We start from the raw sequence: 15,687 nt of genomic DNA, 5'->3' as shown, positions 1-15,687 counted from the left end.
CCACTTTTGTCACCTATTCTGAAAATTTCGTCACCCAAAAGTATGGGTGACGAAAAACGTTCGTCACCTATAGTGCGTGACCAATTCCTTTGGGTGACGAAATGATATGTTCGTCACTAAAATATGTTTATGTGACGAAATAAATTTGTCACCCAATCCCTGATATTCCGTCACCCATTCTCTTTCAAAATTCGACAGATTTTAGAAATCATTTTTATAGCTTATTGCATGTTCTGGCATATATTTCAATTGAGCTATCATATATTGCATTTCAAAGTACAAACTGAGAGTATTTATAGATAAAATATGTTCCAAGTTACGAACATTAATTTACATCCAAAATGTGATACTCCTAATACACATTCTAATCATTTCTACCCTTCCCTTGCTTCATTTTCATCAATTATTACCATCCTCATCACGACGAGGATGGTGTCTTAGGGTCTTGACTTTGCAGAAATACATTGTAGCCCAAAAGTTTGACAACTGCTATAAGAAGTTGATGAAAGTTACATGTCCTAAACAACTAATTTTCAGCTTCTCCTTCGACTTGAAGCATTGTTCCTCTGCCAAAAGAGCCATCGTATTTGCAGTCTTGGCAAAGTTAACTTGAGAACTTGGTCTTCCTAAATTGAGAGGCACTTAAAACAAAAAACAAAAACAAAAAAATCAGAAATATCCATAAAATTTCAGATTCTCTTAAACTAATTGGGATAACCATTTAGAGTAGTGTGTAAGACATAAATATACATTGAACCATATATATGATAAGAGATCAATTGTAGAAAACCAATGAAAGTTGAAAACAATCAGAAACACACTGAAGGAAGAAACTAAAAAATTACAATGAAACTTAATTTAAAGGACACTTACTATGAACAAAGACATCATAAGAGACCAGTTAATCGTCTTTGGCAGAAAATCTGTTGAGAAAAAGAATTGGATAAATACAAATGCATGAACATTTGTTAGGAAGGTGATAGTACCTGCCATGGTCTTCCCCAATCAAGTGGTAAGTGTCCTTGGCAGAGAGAGCTCCAGTTTTAGCAACCAAAATAGATATCAGACAACAGGGTAAGCTTTTACCTTTGAAACAAGCAATGCAGCATCTCAACTTTTAGTAGTGCTATGCTCCAGTTATATTTAACAAAAATGATCATGTAATAAAAGATATAAGCAGCATCTCGTCCATTTTCATTGTTTCCAGCTTCCTGTGCAGATCTTATATTAGAAGAAGATTTCACAAAACCTTCTTGTAGCTAAAATATCCATGAAAAGACAAAATCTCCCAACAGAACTATATGCGGCCCAACTGAATAATTTAAACTAAAGTTTATGATTCACTATCAATATCTATGACCTGCTTACTTAGAAACAAAGTAATAGCTCTTATAATTTGAGAGTGCAAGTCATACATTATATTTTCAACGGGCCATATAAAAAAAATAACTTACTTTCAATTAAGAGAACCAATTTGCTGGAGCAGTTTCAGTTGGTTTAGTCATCTTGGAACACTTTCAGTATGAAATGAACAACCCATTAGAAAACAAACATTGACCATAGTAATAGTAAGCCTAATTGAGTATACCCTGGTACTTCGACTAGCAAAACTAACCAACTGATAGATAATTATAATTTCCTTGAGTCACTTCTTCACCCTAGAAACTCTTATACGAGATAAGTATCGAAACCAATCCCATCTAATAATGTAACAAAGCTGACTACTACTGATACAAATAAAACTAAATCGAGCGCAGAAAAAGGCCAATTCCGTGAAATGTAAAATCTACCTTCCTTATGAACGACTCTCGTCAAAATTAAAAAACCAGAACAAACCCTAAGCCCTTAAACAATCAAGAAAACGCAAAGCAAACTCCACTCCCACATTACAGACAAGCAATCAAATTTAAAACCAAACCAATCTCAGATCCCTATCATTTCTCAAAACCCAGCAATAAACAAACCTTGCAAAGATTGATTTTGGTGATCTGATACGAGACGCCGAACCAGTGGCTCTTAGCCCTGTGGTACCCAAGTCCCCAATTGGGCAGATACTGTGCCACCTCGAACAGGTTCTTCTTCTTTCTCTTCTTCGGTTTAGTGGCCAACGAAGAAGAACCAGCAACGGCGCTGCGCCGTCGGCCTTCATTTCAGGAGCGATTGATTGCAGCGAACATATGGTGCTCGATCTTTAGCAGTAATTTTCCAAATTGGCAACCATAGAAACTGGAATCCAATTAGAACCCAAAACTGAAAATTGAGCGGAACGATTGAAGAGGGTCAATACCTTGGAAAGACTACAAGCAGCGAGCTCATGGTGCTCGGTCCGTAATTCGAGGTTAGAGACGAGATAGTAGCCGAGATTCTCAATGTTTTGCGGTGACGAGAAGAAGAGTGGGGCGAAATTGAGAGGGTGAAAGTGAGAGAGTAAACAAGATCGAAACTGAAAGGTTTTATGGGTTTCAAATGTAAAGATACTACCTTGGGTTTGAGATCGAGAGACGAAGATTGTTTAGGTTCTAGGTTTTGGGGCCTGTAGGAGACTCAGAGTGGCGGTAGAGACAAGGTTTGGTAAGAGAGGAGAGAGGAGAGAGTACTTAATCCGAACTCAGCCTTCAGCAGAAAATTTTGACACTAGGGCCATGTTTCGTTGGTGGAAAGGAAAGGAATATTTTCTTTCCCAATGCCCACTTTCCGGGAAACAAACATGGCCTAATGGTATATTCTCCGTAACAAACATAGGAGCAATAACATTTGTCTAAAAGACAAGATCATTGGTGACGAACTTAAAAAGTTTGTGACCATTTTCCACTATAGGTGACATATTTGAAGTTTGTCACCTATAAATTCGTAACTAAATGGGTATTTTCTAGAAGTGTATTCAGCCTTCCTCTTCTCTGCCTTGGCCTGGTAGGGCGCTCTCTCCTTTATAATTTTTATCCAAAAAGCGACAATCAAAAAACTATTGGAGAATATTCCTGCAATTAACAAATTATTAACAAAAGGAAAAGCCTAAAAACCCACCACCAGTTTTACCAGCCTGATCAATACCATAAAAGAAAATATATAGCAATTAAAATCATTCAAAATTTGACCAAAAAAATCACAGTAAGGAGTAGTTGAGAGAATTGAGCATGTAGATCTGGGAAATGAGATTCACTTACAATGGTGACCGATTTGTTGATGGGATGTTCCTTCTTGTACTTCTCTCTAAACTCCTCCATATTCAAAATCGAAACGAAAGTCAGTGAAATAAATTCACACCAAAAAAAAAAAAAGGAAAATTTTCACAGATCCAAAAAATTCATGAACATGCTTTTTTTTCTCTACTCAATAAAATGAATCCCACAAACCCAACTGAAATGTAAATAAAGAAAGGGAGACAGGACCTTGAACGTGGCATCAAATCTGACTTGAACAAATTGTTGGGGGACTAACCATCAAAATGTAGGAGCTGTAGTTTACCAAAAGAAAAAAGAAAAAAAAAAAAACAATGTAAAAGCTACAAAGAATAAAGAGAACTGCATAGACTAACAAAATACCATGTATGAGCAATACATTGTGAAAATACTATATGAACCAAGGTCCAAAACAATAAAAAGCTTGTATATCTTCATTGAGGATAAAATAGAATTGTACATGAATATCCAATAACAAATTTCAGAACCAGAGAAGCCAACACCATAATATCTAAGAGCATCAAAGGAGGGTTTTACCTGCAACCAGTTTTTATAAAATCCTTCAATGTAGACCCTCTTCAAGTTTCTCTAGTACATGCTTGAATAAAAATAAGAGATTCAGATGGTGCAAAATAACTAACAAAGCAGCAGCAGAAGAACAGAGGCACATATGAATATAGTGTGAAGAATCAATGCTCAGAGGCATATATGAAGAACACAACATCATTCTTGTCTAGGGAACAAAAATGAAAGACCAAAGCATGTTGAATCCCTTATTCAAATCAGTGTAGTCCATATGCATGGCATAAAGAAATTTAGTGCAGCTTCTGCAGTGGAAATGAAATCAACCATAAATGAGGCAAACCATAAAAAAGTCTCAATTTTTCATGAAAGATTGAGACTTACAAAGCAGACACATTTGAATTAACTCAAACCTAAACATAGTAGGTATGGGTGTGTGTATAAGTGTGTATAATCGAAAAGGTGCATGTAAAGAGTGACCACATGCTTGTTTTTTCTTCTAACACGGTCATTGAACAAATGAGGTAGATATGCAGGATATAGTACTAGTGTTGATGCATTTAAAAGATATCATATATTTTCATCAGCTGTCATACAAAGCTGGTTTAAAACCTTGTTCTCAAACTTTCAATGAAGTGACGAAATATTTTGCATGCATATATATAGACTACTACACGATAATTCACTCTTCACACTCTCATTCTCAACTTACACTATCTTAAGTAAACAAAAAGGATTATTCGAAAAAAGTTCAATGCAATTACATCAGTTCGTGGAGATGAAACGAATGACTTAAGTAGATACTTCTTTTCACAATAAGCACTGAGATTGATAAAAAGACAAAGCAAGCAATACATTGACTAAAGATAACAGGAAAAGAAAGGGGGTTGAAATTTACACATGCACCCCCATTACATTCTACACACCCTTTGTGTTGTTTTTACCAAATCACCCCTACACAGCCTACAACTAAAATTCTCTCTCTCTCTCTCTCCGATCCAAATCTCAGACTCTCTCTCTCGCTCCCTCCCTCTCGGTTTCCACTTGGGCAACTGATTATACTCATTTATATGAGTGTAATAATATCTAAAACACTAGAAATAAGTAAATCCCCATGTCAATTAATATGTAATTAATCCATTTTTATTTATTTTGTAGAAAATAAGTGGAATTGCGGAAACGAGAGAAAATTGTGCGAAATTGGAGCAAATTGGAATTTCTGACAAAATGACGAAATTGTCAATGCGGGTCAATCGTGGTCAACACCATCAAGGGAGCGGAATCCAATCACATTCGATAATATGCTGTGGAAATGCATTGAGAAGAGAGAAGAAAGAAAAGAAAAGAAAGAAGAAGAGAGAAAGAACGCAAAGAAAAGAAAAGAAAATGAAAGAAGGAAAAGGAAAAAAAAAGAGTAAAGAGAAATCTTAATTGTGCTGACGTCATCATGACGTTGATGACGTCAGCAATAGCATAATTAGTAGCCTTCATTTCTTCATTTCACCACGTGCCGTCTCTTCTTTTTGTTTTTGTTTGGCTCCAGTTTTGTTGTAGCTGGTCAATAGTCTTTTCTCTGCGCGGGCGTGCCAGCACCGTTCTGGTGCGGTTGTCCTTGGTGTCCCTTGACCTGACTTCTTTCGAGCAATTGTGGACGAGGAGAGCACCAACCTCGTCGCGGGATTCTTTGTGCCTCGTGGTGAGGACTTTTGCTAAGCTTTTTCAAAATCACACAATCGATGCTCGACGTCATAAATCGAGCAGAGCAAAAATCACTGGGAAGTGGGGAGAACTTGCTAAAGCGTGACTTTAGCATGGCTGGTTTGCACGGGCGTTACCCTAACTTGGCTGGTTCCGTAACCGTTGTGGTTGCGGTACTACAGTTGGCTCCCGAGGAGACTAGGACCGAAACACATTGACAGAGGGTTTGGTGACACTGATAGTCGGCTCCTAAGGATTTTGGGACTGGAGTGTGGTCATTGGTAAGAGAAGGAGAGGGGTTTCTCTGTAGAGGCTTGGATAATCGTAGAAATTAATTGATGAATTGTGTATCTTGTTACTTCGTCGTAGCCTCTAAATATAGGCTGTCAGGCCATAGTGGTTGGCCTTAAACAAATCATGATGGGTTTTCCATTTAAGCACTAATGGAATCATGATAGGTTTTCCAATTAAGCACTAATGAAATCATGATAGGTTTTCCCTATTGGTCACCATGAAATGTAGTTGAATGCTTCCCCACGTGCATGCCATATTCCTTAATTGAATGGAGTGTGAATATTCGCATGGGCGTGCCTTTTCTTGCAGCTTGCATAATCTTCCATAATTCTGCAGGTAGGCTTTATTTAGCCTCTAAATAATATATTTCAAACTTGTCGACAATATATAGCTTGAGCCACTGACATTGGCTCAATTTCTCCAAGACACGCCTTGTCATGTCAAAATGCTCATTTTGGGTTCATCGAACAGTTTTTTTTCTTTTTTTTCTTTTTCCTCTCTCCAATCACTTTCTGCCACATGTCCTTTTCTATCATTTTCTCTTCCTCTTGCGCAAGACAGCCACACAAACTAATTCCAACCATCCCATTCTCTCTGTTCTCCCACTAGACCATGACCTAATTATATATACACACACATTACCACACAGAGACCAAGAACGGCACCACCAAAACAGAGGCAGCCCTTTGGGCTGCTCTCTTTCCCTTCCTTCTCCATTTTTTCCTTCTTGCCAATAGCCACCCCACCTCACCAAAATTTCTTTTTCTCATCTTTTCTTCTCCTCACTAAGACCCACCTCACCAAAATTCCATCTTCTCATCAATTTCACAAGATTCAAAGGGGAAGCACTTCAAGCATAAGGGGTTTAATCACCACTTGGGTAAAAAGGAGAAATTATCATTCCAAGGCTTGTTGTTTGCTTTCTAGCATTTGTAGCTTGTCTTGGTTGTTCTCCCTCTTTTAATTATATGAAATTGATGGAATTAATGATGTATATATTTATGGGTAGTGAGTAGAAATTTTGTTGGGTGTTAGGGTTGTGTGCCCTAACCTAATTTTGATGTAATGGATGCTTAATTTAATTTATTTATGGAATTTGTTAATTATTGGATGCTTGTGTTTTGTGATAATTGATTAGAATGCATTTTTAGGAATTGTCAACTCTTGGGTATGTGTTTTAATATTTCTAGATTGAAATTTAGGGGATGACATCCTTAAGTTCTAGAGCTAGAACCCCGATTTGATAATGGTGGGAGATACAAGCATGGTTCAATACATGATTAGCTTGATCGTTGTTATGGTGAGCTTGGTTGCCTAATTCCTCGATCTCTAGGCCTCTTGATGTGAATTAGTGACCCTTGAACCGGCTCTAATTCATGTCAAATGAGTTCCCACGGCCCTTGAACCGGAGTAGGAATACCATGAAATAGAATTTCGGCCCTTGAGCCTTTTTTTTTTTTTTTTTTTTTGACTTTGTCAAGGGGAACCCAAAGGCTTCTTAAGCCCAAGATAAATCTCTTCGGTGCATGTGAAATGCTCCAACTATGCATTGCAGTACAGTGTATGGCCACTTTGACAGCTTCGGGGTTCCAACCTAGGTTGGGGAGCACACCCAACTAGGCAAGAACCACAAGACCATTTGCAGTGGTTTCGGCCATTGAGCCTTGAAAAGCCTTGAGTACGGCCTCTACCATTTTTAGTAAATTGCACGTAAATTAAATTAGCATCTAGAGCATTGAATTAGGGTTGGGATTCATCCCTAACTACCAATTCCCTATTTATATTCATTTCTTACTTTTCTTTCCTTTATTTAATTTAGTTGTTAGTTAAAGCTTTCATTAAATTCTTGCAACCTAGTTTCTAGAAATTCAAATTGCAATTTTGGCGACAATTTCGACTCATTGTAAATAGTCATCACTAGGTCTTAGTTTTGATTAGGCTTCAGTGCAAACCAAGCCGAGCATTGCTAAGGCTTGGTGCCTTACAATAGTATTTTTATTTATTTTCTTTTTCTTTTTGTTTGTGTGCTAAGTGTCTTTATTTCCGATTATCCAAGGATTGTGGGTTAGCTACTAATTCCCGTGGTACGATAATTTTGGGCTTAATACTTCCCTATCTTGACAATGATACATATGCTTGCGTAAATGTGTATCCAAGCCAATGGTGCCGTTGCCGGGGATTAGGGTTTAATAGCCTTAATCCCTTGGTAAATCGGTTTTAGGTCACTTTGGCACATTTTTGTTTATTTGTTATTAAAAAAAAATTGTTATTTTTATTAGTTGTTATGTTTTATGTGCCTAGTTTTCTATTTTGTTTTTAATTGTTGGTTTCTAATCTCACTCTTGAGAATCCATAGGTACTTATTTTTATTATCACTTTAAGCTATGGATCGATGGAGCTATGGATGTGATGATCGTCGGGGATATGAGCAACAAAGTTATAATGGTGGAAGTTATCAAGAGTGGAATCCCCATGCCGAGAGTCCTATGCCTTGTTACAATCAACCTTGTGCTTTGTGTAATTCTCCTTGGCACTCACATTTTGAATGCTCTTTGAGATTTGAGTATTCGGGTTTTATGCGAGAGTATGAGTACAAAATGGGGATGTATCAAGAGACATTTGGCCCGAAGCATATCCTCATGGGCAAGCTTTTGAGCCTAGGAAGCCATCACTTGAAGAACAACTAGCTCAATTGGAAGCCTCTAATGCTCAATTGCAAGCCTCCCAAGCTCAATGTCCAGCCTCCCAAGCTCGATTGCATGCTAAATTGCAAGCCTTCAATGCTCAATTGCAAGCTTCTCAATAAATGACTTCACATTCCAATGACCAACTTGAGCCTAGTCTTGCACAAGAGCCACCCTTTACCATTTCTCATGAGCAAGAGCGTTTCTTTGACCAAGTGGAGCCTTCTTTACGAGGAGTGCATTATGAGCATCATGAGCAAGAATTGCCTATTCAAGATCGAGAAGGTGATGTTCATATACAAGAAAGTGAGCTTGGTTATGAAAGTTCCAATGCAAGTAGGGTGAGAGACGACATTTCGGAGGAATCAGTGCAATATTGAAACTCTAATTTTCACAATGAAGAGGAGGTATACGAAGTTGATTCCGAAGAAGAGGATAGCTTGTTTAGTGAGGAGGATGTGGAGCTTGAAGACTTACACCATGATACCTTAATCGTTGAGGCCGATATTCCCAAGGAGAAAGAGAGTCCTTTAATACCTTGTGATAATGAAGAAATAGATGAGTCATTGACTTTCTCTCCTCCCACATCTAAGGAGAACCATCATGAGCTACCCAAGATGAAGAGCAGAACATTAAGCGCTTATGTTCTTAACGAGAAGATTGAGATTAAGGTACTTTTACCACTCAATCCACCATTAAGTGGCCAATGTTTCTACTGTCACACCCCGAATTTTGAAATAAGGATTCAAATCCGGAACATGACTAATATCAATACAAATAACGTTCTGAATTTTTCTCTCAGAAACAACCACACCTTACACCTCTTAATATTACATAAACCAAATCCTCAAGCTACTTATTACAGCACACTCTCACCAAATCAAATTGTAAGCTCAAATGAGTATAATTCTCCTCACAAAACAATTGCTGTAAATCTAACACTAATACTCTAAACCGCACGATCACTGCCCTGATTCTCCTGACCTGTGAGATTACCCGCTACACAATTTGAATAGTGTACCGGGATTGCAACAACACAAAACCCGGTAAGCTTTTTGCAAAGCTCGTGAGTAAACAAGAAAGAACTGTTGATTGATTAAATTACAATTCTTATAACTCAAGTAAACAATCAACAAATATTGCAGCATTAATATGTGAAATAACATTTGAGCAACACATGCTTGATCACAACCAACAAATATTGCAACATTAATATGTGAAATAACATTAAAGCAACACATGCTTGATTTTCTTTTTACCAACACCTTCACATATTCAAAATATATCATGGATAGATATTTGATCAATTTCACATAACACCTTCACATATTCAAAATATATCATGGATAGATATTTGATCAATTTCACATAAGTACATTTCTCTTTTTAGTGAATTTTCAGATTAACTGGTAACAAATCACAGATCCACGTGTTAGGGTCCATAATACCAAAACACGGGAAAACCAGGTTGACTGGTATCAAATCATAAATCCACGTGCTAGGGCCATAATCCCAAAGCACGGGAAAACCAGGTTGACTGGTATCAAATCATAAATCCACATGCTAGGGCCATAATCCCAAAGCACGGGTAAGCCGCAGCATACCAAGGCCACTCTCCAAAGTATGTATACTCAAAGTACCACCCTTCCTAAGAGTATAATAGTGCACTATCTGAAGGGACTAGAGCCCACAGCTTAACGTCATCATAACACCCAAAACAGTTTTACCAGTAATTCACTTAAGCACGGGGTTGTTGTAATCACCCGGCTTCACAATTGTACTTTTCAGACATAATCAATTTCACAACATACAATCTTTATAAATTTTAGATTGTAAATATGCATATGTACACCCACATAAGAGACATATTATTTCAAGACAAATCTTTACTTCTTAAAATAATTTCCACATATTCACAATTTGGCATATGAAATAGCTTTCACACCACATGATCAACATTTCATTATTCAACAATTAAATGGGAGATTAATAGCTTGAATAATATCCAATCAATTCTCAATCATTTCATCATGCCAATCACACATCAACCAAAATATATATTCCACGTAAATATATATATACGTAATCATCCGCTCAGGAATGACCACTAATACCAACTATAGTTCAAGTATAAAAACCGTGAAATTCATTTGTATAATAAAATCATTTTACTTACCTATGGACCGTAGTTGATCAAGTCCATATGATTTAAAACAAATATTTATTCCATAAATATTTTCACACAATTACCACAGAAAATAAGGTAATTAAAGGTACTCGGTTCGTAATATGAACCACGTGAGGTTTACTCACCTCTAATCCAGCTGCGTCTTCTAAAAAGTCGAATATATCAATATTCCGAACGCTCGTCAACTCAAACCGTCAAGTACCTAATCAAGTATGGTCTTTGCTTAGTAAACGAAACACGAAATAACCTTAAACGACGATCCAATGGTCGGATTCGAAAATAAAGGTGATCCAACGGTCAGATTCGAAAATAAAGACGATCCAACGGTCGGATCGAAATTATATGATGATCCAACGGTCGGATCCTCACGGATCGCCCTTAGGATCATCCTCCAAAATTATCACGAAGATCCAACGGTCGGATCTTCTCGAATCGTCCTTATAAACATCTCCACAAAATTTCATGAAAATCCGACGGTCGGATTCTCACGAATCGCCTTCCGAATCACTATTTCACAATTATACGAAGATCCAACGGTCGGATCTTAGCCCATGACCTCACAAAGTCATCGGGACAGTCATACGATCATCATATTAAAATTTGGAGTAAAACCGATGGTCTGATCTTCACAGATCGTAAACCGAAGATAAAACGTAAAAACGTTAAATAGTAACGTCAAAACGTAAATCCACTATTTATCCACTTTTTCTAAAATAACCTTGTAATATATCAAAACGCTCGTATGGATGCGTAGATCATCGTCCAGATAATATAAACTCAAAAAAAGGTCCGACGTACCGCCACAAGCGGAGGTCAGACGACGGTCAACGCGGCGGTCAACGCCGGTCAACCACCTCCGATGGTCACCAAATTTTGACAGCAGCTTCATCTCAACCCTTCTAGCATTTTTCTCAACTACACCAAGTTCAGAAAACAACTAGAACTACCTCAACAATTAAGAAAACTGTAAACCCCAAATTGTGAATAGTGCCGGATTTGCAATCTCTAAAATCCTCCAATATATATGCAAAGTTATACTCAAAACAAAGATCATGAGGTAAAGAATAACTTTATACCTTGAGGTTTCTCCAAAATGTCAACGGTTTGGACGGATCTCCATTTCTTTCTTTCCTTCTTTCTTTTTCTTTCTCTCTTTCTTTCTTTCTCTCTCTCTCTCTCTCTCTCTCTCTCTCTTTCTTTCTTTCTGGTTTCTGCCAGAATGGCTGGGAATGGGGCTGATCAGCCCCTTATAATTAACTTGTGATGGAATGACCAAAATGCCCCTCACACGAAAATACCCATAACTTTGGCATACGAACTCCGATTTTCGCATTCCGCATATGCACGAGATCGTATCAACGAGCTCTACAACTTTCATGAAGGAAGTTTTCCCAAATTCCATACGTATAAAAAAAATCATTTTTTTGAGTTTCCCCTAAATAACGTTCGATTTCGAAAATAAAATCGTTCGAACTACTTCCACAACTTCTCCAAGCTTCGTACTCGCTCCTATTACCGTAAAATCAATTCTAAAAATCCACGGAATTTAATTTGGATTTTTCGGGGTATTACATCTACAATGAGGTGATGGATTGGAAAGGAAGTGGAGCACTTGCACTCAACCTTTCACATCATACTCAAGAGCTTCTACACCTATTGTTCCTACGAGTATCATTTCTACACCACTTGAGAAGGATGAGGCAAGGTTGGCCCCTAGAAGAAAAATTGAGAAGAAGAGGAAGATTAAGAACGTATACTTTTGGCCACCAAATGGAGTATTCTTATGTAGCTCTTGGTCTTGTCTCTATGACACATCGATGAGTCCCTTAGCCCCAAACAATAGAGTGATTGCACTTGAGAACTATCCACCTTGACAAAGTTCACGTTTTATGGACCGGCAATGAAATCCTTAAACAAAGCGCTCGCTAGGGAGGCAACCCTAGCACATCATCGGTAGTAATTCTTTCTTTCGTAGTTTATCTTGGTTGTGAATAAAGCTTTTGAGTCATTTTTGGGAGGATGGGAGGTGTATGGAGTGGAAAATATGAAGGAGAATGAATTCTGCAGTGGGCAGTTCTGTCCAGAAATTTTAGTTGACTTTAGGTGACTATAGCTTCCATTATACATGCTATTTTAAGCTGAAATTTTCTGAAGCTATTATCCTATATGTCTACTGTCTTGTGCCAAAATTTGACCCACTTTCAGTCACTGTAGATCTAGTTATTTAATGGTCAATGCATGGAGGTCAGCACAGAGACAGCTTCTGTATAGTGACTTTGGGAAGCTACACCTTCTACATCCCAAGTAATTTGGAGCAAAAAATTTTAGAGATGTGTCTTCACATGCCCTCTATAAACAGGAGAAATAGTTTTTGATTTGAACCTTCCTAACTTCAGATTTAATGTTCCAAGTGACAGAGGTCAGAAACAGGGCACAGCAGACTGCAGAACACAACAGTGAGTTTGGAGGCCAACGATTTTTGACTCCGAAATTATTTTTCAGTGAAATTTTAATACAAGGTAAGACCTTGAGTCTAGTCTCATCTGCAGTTTGTCTCACTCTATTTGAACCTCTGGAGCTTCAGATATTTCTATTTTAGTGACTGAGGGTCAGCAAGAGACTTCATGATAGATCAGCAATTTTGACCAGCTTTGGTTTTCATCTCATTTGGATATAGGTGGCTTATTTTATATGGATAGAAAGCTCTCTGAGTCTACTTTCTATTCCATGAAGTCTAACTTATTTATCTATTTCTGAGTTTGAGATATGAGTATTTGAAGACAGAAAGGTCATTGCTGGAAGTTTTCTGCACTCACTAGTTTTTGTTCACTCAGGTTCGTTAAACTTCTTGCACTTCAATTCTTCAATGGAGAGTAATATATGGATAGTCGTGAGATGTGTTGGATGTGGCAAAGCCTATGATTTTAATGGAGGACCTTATCCTTATTCTTTGGTGGCCTATTTGTGACGCATTGCTCTTTGGACACTATATATTTCTCAATGGAGTCGATCTTTCATGAGCACCTAGAGCTAGCTTGGAGCATACGTTAACGAAGTCAAGTCCTTGTGCCTTGAGGTTGGTGTCTCATATTAGTCTTCTCCAAAGGTCGTGAGAAATGGAGGGTCGATAAATGGAGTTTTCCGTAACTTTTCACTGCCTGCAACGATGACGTTCACTACATCCTCTGTCACCTAACGTCTCGACTGGAGCTTCACCAGTAGCACTCCCAAACTGAAATGGCCGGCCTCCAAATCTTCTCTCTACACCCAAAACCTCTTCTCTCTGGGCACATCTAAATCACAGGCCTACCAAAAGAACAGACTTCCTAACAGATAACGAAACCAACAGAGCACGTCGATGTGATTGTTTACCTGAGGATGGATCAGAGATCTGCGACGGTGATCGGAGGTCAGGAGTGCCCCACCTGCAGGCATAATCGTTGTTGTTAGGGCTTTCTGGCCCGTCAGCCTCCAACTCCGATTTGGTCCTCGCCCACAGAATACCACTACCTCTATCACACCCCAAACCCTCGCTCGATTCCTTTACTTTGCAATCTTGTTGAGCTTCGGGTCGAAGTTTTCGTCCCCGAAGCTCGACTCGGTGGTTATGGAGAAACTAACCGGGGATGACATTTGATGGAATTGAGTGAATGTGAGAAATTAGGCTTTAATCGGGTTTGGGGAGATAGAGAGAAGGTTGTGCCTACGCCACCGATTCTGATCGAGGAGGAGGACAAGGAGCGAGACGGCGTGGTGTGGAGCTTCAGATCGAAGGGAGGTGGAGGTGGAGGTGGAGGTGGAAGTGGTAGAAGGGTTTTCGTGGTCGTCGATCTAGAGAGAGAGAAAGAGAGAGAGAGAGAGAGAGAGAGAGAGAGAGAGAGAGAGAGAGAGAGAATAGAGAAACCACCATGAAATGTAGTTGAATGCTTCCCCACGTGCATGTCATATTCCTTAATTGAATGGAGTATGAATATTCGCATGGGCGTGCCTTTTCTTGCAGCTTGCATAATCTTCCATAATTCTACAGGTAGGCTTTATTTAGCCTCTAAATAATATATTTCAAACTTGTCAACAATATATAGCTTGAGCCACTGACATTGGCTCAATTGCTCCAAGACACGTCTTGTCATGTCAAAATACTCATTTTGGGTTCAAACAGTTTTTTTTTTTTTTCCTCTCTCCAATCACTTTCTGCCACATGTCCTTTTCTATCCTTTTCTCTTCCTCTTGCGCAAGACAGCCACACAAACCAATTCTAACCACCCCATTCTCTCTGTTCTCCCACCAGACCATAACCTAATTATATATACACACACATTACCACACGGAGACCAAGAACGGCACCACCAAAACAGAGGCAGCCCTTTGGGCTGCTCTCTTTCCCTTCCTTCTCCATTTTTTCCTTCTTGCCAATAACCACCTATTACGTCCCATACCTCAATTTATCAGTTTACTAGTCATTTGGACAGTAAACGACAATTACTTTCACTTTTTACTTTGTTTCGATACTTTTAGTGGCCTTAATCAGTGTTCAATGTTCTAATCAGTGTTCAATGTCATTTCAAGGCGAGATCAATGTTCTAATCAGTTATCTGAGTAACAAATAGGAAGTGTATTGGTTCCATAACCTACCAGATTAAGAACTTATGAGTTTGTCTGAGGCTACCCTTTGTTATGCTTGACAATTGTGGGACCTTTACGTGAACGATATTCGATCATAAATTTATATACAAACAGATGGAAGGAAGTGTTGTTTTGTGGTAGCTATGGAAATTACTTGTTTTGGACTTGTTGGGTTTCTGTGATCATGTTGTGGTGTTTTAATCGTGTTGGGTTCCCATTAAATTGAAAATGTATTGTGTGTGGGGTCAATGCCTTATAACAATGTTGTTGGTGAATGATATGGTTCTTCACCGTTTGAGTTATATGCAAAGGTTATGAATACTTCTATTCCAATCGAATGGCTTGTGATGTCAATACCTTGTGTCACCTGAGCTATAAACATGTTGTGATTTACTTGAGTAGTTGGGATTGTCGGAGACTCTATGGATTGTTAAAGTAATGACTTGAGGTTGTAAAAGGAAGCTTGAACCAAGGAAGAGACAAGTATCGAGATTCAAGC

The 15,687-nt window shown here is 38.4% G+C and overlaps 1 long non-coding RNA gene across 18 annotated transcripts; it reads right to left on the bottom strand.

The window, feature by feature from the left end:
* Positions 1-241: 241 nt before the first annotated feature.
* LOC112179288 lies at positions 242-11,775 on the bottom strand. Of its 18 annotated transcripts, none has more exons than XR_005803456.1 (7): positions 11,642-11,775; positions 10,691-10,767; positions 3,717-3,777; positions 1,455-3,454; positions 1,087-1,211; positions 874-923; positions 242-641 (listed from the first exon to the last, which is right to left on the bottom strand). It is a non-coding gene; the product is annotated as an uncharacterized LOC112179288 (long non-coding RNA). The 18 variants fall into 18 exon arrangements; XR_002927718.2 differs by having other exon boundaries at positions 874-1,211; positions 1,455-1,514; positions 1,965-3,454; XR_005803451.1 differs by having other exon boundaries at positions 874-2,978; positions 3,165-3,210; positions 3,390-3,454.
* Positions 11,776-15,687: the final 3,912 nt, after the last annotated feature.

The sequence above is a fragment of the Rosa chinensis genome, chromosome 7 (assembly GCF_002994745.2).
Source record: "Rosa chinensis cultivar Old Blush chromosome 7, RchiOBHm-V2, whole genome shotgun sequence".
NCBI classification, from domain to species: Eukaryota; Viridiplantae; Streptophyta; class Magnoliopsida; order Rosales; family Rosaceae; genus Rosa; species Rosa chinensis.
Note: the sequence above shows the minus strand (reverse complement) of the source record. Positions and strands in the feature narration are given on the sequence as shown.